Source organism: Amphiura filiformis, chromosome 5 (genome assembly GCF_039555335.1).
Source record: "Amphiura filiformis chromosome 5, Afil_fr2py, whole genome shotgun sequence".
In the NCBI taxonomy this organism is placed as follows: Eukaryota; Metazoa; Echinodermata; class Ophiuroidea; order Amphilepidida; family Amphiuridae; genus Amphiura; species Amphiura filiformis.
This window is the reverse complement of record NC_092632.1, coordinates 8,697,780-8,704,324: the sequence shown is the minus strand read 5'-3', so window position 1 is coordinate 8,704,324 and position 6,545 is coordinate 8,697,780.

The window sequence follows — 6,545 nt, the reverse complement described above, 5'->3', positions numbered from 1 at the left end:
ATTTTGGTAGGCTATTAGGGCCTATGTAATTATATATCGTTCCATTATCCAGGCCGGACCGAACCGAGACTGTGGGACAGTCTAACTGGTGGAGGACTCGGTGTTGCCATTGACGATTCATTCTCTGTATCTGATCCCCCAGCTACACTTGAAGCTGTGGTCCGTTGACTCTGATTCATTTCAGGCATGGAATTGGCGGCATCTGCAAATCTCAAATGGGTAGTAATTGGACGTGTACCGGGGATCTGATCTCCGGGGCGAAATCTTTGTTTATTTATATAATAATAATAATGTATCATATTGTTTTTGGTTCTTAGGAAAAAGCAAACCAAACGGCTATGTGCCAGGGTCCCATGATATACTTTATTAAAATCTCCATATAGGCTGAGCCTTGAAATAAACAATGTTTCATTTTTTAATTTATTGCTCGGAGGCCACTAAATTAAGGGCAATACACCAAAAGGACCATGCAGGCAAAATAATAGGTAAAAACCAGACTACAAAATATATGGTGGCCGACAACGGTTTTGAATGAAAAAGGTGTGTGGCGCCACAGACCCTGTGGTGGCGCTTGACAATAACTCATGGTCATGATGGTTGGCGCATTTGGGTAAAATGAGGTTTTGGCAAGCGAGAGTCTGCAGAAGGGGTAATCAAGAGCCCAGTTGTTAAGGTTGCGGTAATTGGGTCTGTAGATGAGGTTTGTGGATTTGGAGAAACACAGATAGAGTTGCAGATAGCTGCCTATCTTGAAGAGATGACAAAGCCTGTGACGACGTCTTGGTGTTGAACAAGGAGTGGGATATCATGTACTCGAACAAGAGGCCGGCCTTCATTCGGACATATGCCAAGATTGAAGGACGATCCGGATTCCGGGCAGCAAATCGCTGAGCAGAATACCAGCCCATATAGTGATATTAAAAGGACTAAGGTTTAACTGATGAACTATATACATGTACTATGGTTAATGGATTTGGCTTCAAAACTAAACTAATGTATAGGACCTATTAAAAGCTATTAAACATACGCCGGGTCCTTTCAAAACTAACATGCCCTGCAAGGTACGAGGCCAATCAAATTAAGGAAAATCATGGCTTAACCCACCACTGATTGTAACAGAAACCATTTAATCACCATTCATTTCAGCAGTACCGCCGAGAACCCATGACGGGCCCAGGGGTAAAATGATCGCACGTGCCCCTTTTTACGGGCCCCTTTGGTCTCTTTTCTCTGCTTTTATGGACCCTTTAAGGTATGCCTTCTCAGGACCCCGGGCCCGGGGGTAACGGACCCCTTAACCCCTTGTCGGCGGCACTGCATTTCAAAAAAGTATATTAAAGAAAATATCAAAAGTCCCCAAAAGTCCAAGTAGTGGAACAGTGCCTAATTTGCATAAACCCAAAATGGCCGCTTATGCAGGAGTGAAATTTCAAACTTGGCAAGGTCTTGTTTAAAACCACACACCGATGTCTTGCTCTCATCATTAGGATTCAGAAAAAGTATAGTTTGACCATGTACCAGTCTCCGACATACAGTTCTTGAGTTATAGGCAAAAAGGTCAAAGGTCAAATTTTGGGGTCCACAGTCGTTTACAATGGAAATATGCTCCAATTTTAATGCAACTGGTCTCAAATTGTTCCTTTGGCAAAAATAAATCAAAATGATAAAAGTTGCATTGTTTCGGATGTTTTGTTACATAGGTAACCTCACAAAATAGGTCAAGGTCAACAGGGCTCAATATGGAATTCGATCTTCTTTGCCATGAAACTGTCCTTTTTTTAAATGTTTCTGCAAGCAGAGTAATTTGAAACCATTATTATCAAAATCAGAGCATTTTTCAATTTTTGTCCTCCTGTGGAATCCACATTTTGACATTTGACCTTTCCCCCCATAACTCAAGAAATGTATATCGGAGTTTTCTGAATCCTTATGACGTGAGGAATAATTTGGTATGGTTTTAAACAAGATTGGACCAACTTTGAAATGTCACCCTTTGCATAAGCGACCATTTTGGATTCATGCAAATTAGGCACTCTTCCACTACGAGGATTTTTGTGGACTTTTGATATGTTTTTGTGTAAGCTTTTTGGAGATGTATTCACATCACGTGAAGTGGATTCTGTTACAATTAGTGGTGGGTACTTTTCTTAACTTGATTGGCCTAAGGGTGGGTCAGTATGTAATGAGAGTTGACCTTTGACCCCATATATTGAATATTTGGATTTGGCATTTTTTAATGCCTCGCAAAATCCTCCACCTCAGACTAAAAAAAATTAAATTGCTCCACCTCAGATCAGAAAAATAATTGCTCCACCTCAGAACAAAAAAAAAAGATTTGGTGTCAAGGGTGAAAAACAAATTTGTTACAGTTAGTGAAGAAAAATTAACCTCATATTTGACTATTATAGCTTTCAAATTGCAAATTTTCTCGCGCTTCGCGCGAATTTGTTCCATTTTTCGTCATATTTATTATTTCAGCTTCGAATTGTAAGTATTTTGTTCGCATTTGTTTTATGAAAAGTTATTCTGGGACCCAAAACACTTGATTCAATCTTCTTCACAAATTTTCACCAAAGTCATGCACCCAATGTCAAAAAGAAATTTATGCCAGTCAGAGTCGGATTTAACATTGGGCCAGATGGGCCCGTGCATGTTCCTTTTTAGCGAAAATATCATATTTTGGACCAAAATATGGTAAAATTGCAAAATTTTGGGTGCTTCGTGTGCACTGGCCCTTTACATTCATTTTGGACTAAAGGCCTAATTGTCTGAAATATAAAATTTTTCTGGCGCTGCGCGCGCATATGTCTTAATAAGGGAATGTTCAGAAATACTTTGGTGGGGGGCTGGAAAATATTTTTTTTATGTTTAAATTTTTTTTAACCCCTCTTCGTGAACCCAAAAACTGTTTTGACCCCCCCTCTTAATGGACCTAAAACTATTTTGACCCCCCCTCATATTAGGTACAAAACTATTTTGACCCCCCCCCCATTATGTACCGTACCATTCTACATCAAAGGACAGAGGAAACATATTACTAAAACTTGTGGAATTGTGGAAATGTTTTGTCATTTTGTAAAGTAGCTCATAAGTATGTTTATGCAACCCAGTATTAATAAACCATCCATTTATGATTTGAATCAGTGAAGGGGCGGAAGCATTAACGGTTTAGGGGGGTGGTCGTTTTGGTTTTACTGAGACTTCAATTTTAGACTATTTTAATCCGAAATGAATGTGTGTTTTGCTATTTGATGGGCTAGATCGCGCGAAGCACAAAATTTACAATTATACTCTAGGCCTATTTGAGCTAAAAACATGGTGCTTTTCGGCGTGCTAAAAAGAAGATGCACATGACAATTATTGCTTTATTTTTTTCTTCTATTAAGATTTTGAAAAAACTTGTACCCCGTTCTCCCGCTTCCACTGCCTATATGATTGGAATGCCACATGATTTAATTGTAAAGAAATATATATCATCATCAAAATACAGTGATAATAATCTGTAGGCCTACTACATGTATGAAAAATGTAAAATGTCAACACTAAACAAAGAACGAAGATATTGCAACTTTTTAGAGCAGACCAGGTGGAACTGATAATAATAGTAAATACGAGACAATTTTTAACACTAGCCCCCCCCCCTCCAAGGTAAATCTGGCTCGTATATCAAATGGATGGGAGCCATCCATGGGGTTAGTGTGGGTATGTTGGGTTTTTTTGTGTATGAAATCCTTTATACACATATATAATCCTAGGCCTGTAATATATTCTACCTATCATGCAATGTCAAATTAGGACCTATATGACATACCGGTAGCCTAAGCCTACTACAATATGGTCTTCGATATAGGCCTACCCAGGCTACCCTACACGTAGGCCTATGCACTGTAGGCCTATTTGGTGTATTTTATACACATGTAGGCCTATCATAGCGTACCACCATGATTATGAGTTGACTACATCAATTGCCAATAGTGATACATGAACAATATGATGCATGCTTGTATTAAACAAAATAATTTTACGATACTAAACAACTTTGCCCGGCCACTAGCTTCTGAGTTTCCTATTATTCTCTATTTGATATCCAATTAAAGTAAATTACTTACCGCTTGTTGCCAAAATCGTATTATTAGGCCTAATCCACTTTAATAAATCTGCCAATGTCAATGTCAGTATAATTTTCCAGCTCTGACAAAGGTCAAAGTAGTCAAGTCACGTGATCTCATCATGCAATCCTTTTTTCGTCAAGCGCCGAATTCTCTGAATTCAGTACATTTTCGTTGTCAACCGTGTAATTGAATGAATGGGATTATTTTGAAATTTTAAAACGCTTAAAATATCACAATAAAGTAGGCCTATGTTAATAAATAATATTAATACAAGCTAAAACCGTTGGGGTTCGATAATGAACCCCACAAAACTAACCGAGTGTATGCGTTTGCGTGCTTGATAGAACAACCGTGAATTTAGTGCCACCCCCTTGGTCGGACTCCCTTGAAGACTCATAAATTTCTTGACTCCGTCGACGACTCTGAATGTAGAGTCAATTGACCCCACAGGTACGTAGAGTCAACTGACTCTCCTGTGATAATCAGGTGACTCCTTTGGAGAGTCAGTGCTAGTTTACTCCACTTATAGAGTCACTTGACTCCATTCTGGCTATCAGTGAGGGGCTGTGCAATAATTACGAGCCCTGGTGGGAGGGTAAAATTGGGGGGAGGGGCAGAAATATTTGGCGAGCCGAAAAAAGGGGGAGCAATCAATTTTGGCAAGCCGAGAAGGGGGGTACACTGAAGCGATTTTTGGCAATCATGGGGCGCCTTTTAAATAAAACGCTATAAAAGGCTTAGGAAACCAGTCGGAAATGCCGCAAATATGCACATTTTCCTGCTCGCTCTGGTGGGCCGGCGGTGGTGGTGGTGGGGGTCATACAATTTTTGTTGCCGAATAGGGGGGGGGGGGAGGGCGCAATTTTATTGACGCCGATTTTTTGTAAATTTGGGCCCCCCCCCCTTCCGAAGAAAATGATAGCCCCCTCAGCCTGGCCCCCTTAGTGAAATGGACTAAAGCTGGATTTATACTACATCGCTGAGCTACAACGATTGGCTTTTAGCCAATGAGGTAGAACGTTTGTTGTTGCGTTAGCGACGAAGTATAAACTAAGCTTTAATCGCCTTAATGGGTTACGAGCTCCGAATAACAGAGTTGGACGGACGAATTGTGTTGAGGAGGAATAAATTTCACCTTATTTTCACCCTTTTAACCTCTTATTTCATGTAATAAAAAATGTCCACAGTATTTGTTCAAGTCGGACAATGCGGCAATCAGATGGGACAGCATTTTTCCACCAAGTGTGCAGAAGTGATGAAAAAAAGGTGACAAAACTGAAACAACTGGAACGTAAACTGTTAAGCTTATACATAACGTTCCCAATTATATTTACTTTGATCAGACTCTGCATCTATCAGCAAGCTTATTAAATTATTTTTTATCAGGATATTTTTTTTCCAAATTTCTTTTTACAAATTAAGTGTACGTATGTACTGCTATCTGTCCAGTATTTTCCACAAGGAAGGAACTTTGCATTTTTGTATACCGGTACTCTCGGACTCCGTCAGCATTTTTTTTTTTTTGACAAACATAATTAACATGATTTAAAATGTATGTCACTATGTGTATATTCATGTACTGCGTTATACCAATTTCTTGTGTCATGTCAAAGGGAACATCCTCACAAAATCCCTTTTGTTGATGGAGAAATCTATGTAATATCCACGACGACACAATGAATAGTTACTGTGTGGATAGAGATAGAGCTTCAGCGTGGAACTATAAATACTTCAGTCACTTGACTCAATCGTCGCCAATTTTCAAATGTATTCTTTGTGAAGTTTAATGTTACCGAAATTTATTTTGATGACTTCTCTGCATCTTGAATATTCATAGCAAAGTTTGTTAATTTTTAAGAGATTAAACCGTGCTTAAACAATTCGCCTGCCCTACATGTATACCCAGTCTGGGTACGTTGTTGCGTTGTTATACAATTCGCCGATGAGTTATTTGAGCAGCTTTTTTGGGGCTCTATAATCAGCGTTGTGTCAAATTTCCATTGCTTTACATGATAATGGTGTCATGCTTGACTGATTCTGACGTGTTTTGAGATAGCTCTATGTTAGATATCCTCAATCCATTGTCAGTTATCAGTTACTCATGAAACACTAGCAGTGAATTTGCTCCTTAAGGGATGCCCTTGCATTCGTGGCTAGTGTTCGTGCGATTCTAACTTGGGGGGGGGTAAACATATTTCGTAAGATCATATAATTATAATGACAATAAAACATAATACACATACCCTGAAATAACCCCCTTTTACCTAACTTTACCTACCATTCTGCTACATGTATCTTAAATATGTTCAATGAGATACAACACACGTATAGCGCAGGCTCTTTCAATTCCTATGGCTATGTTCACTCAACAATGTGTGGATAGCGTAAACTTTATACATAATAAGACAGGGCTAGCCATCGCATTTTAAACCA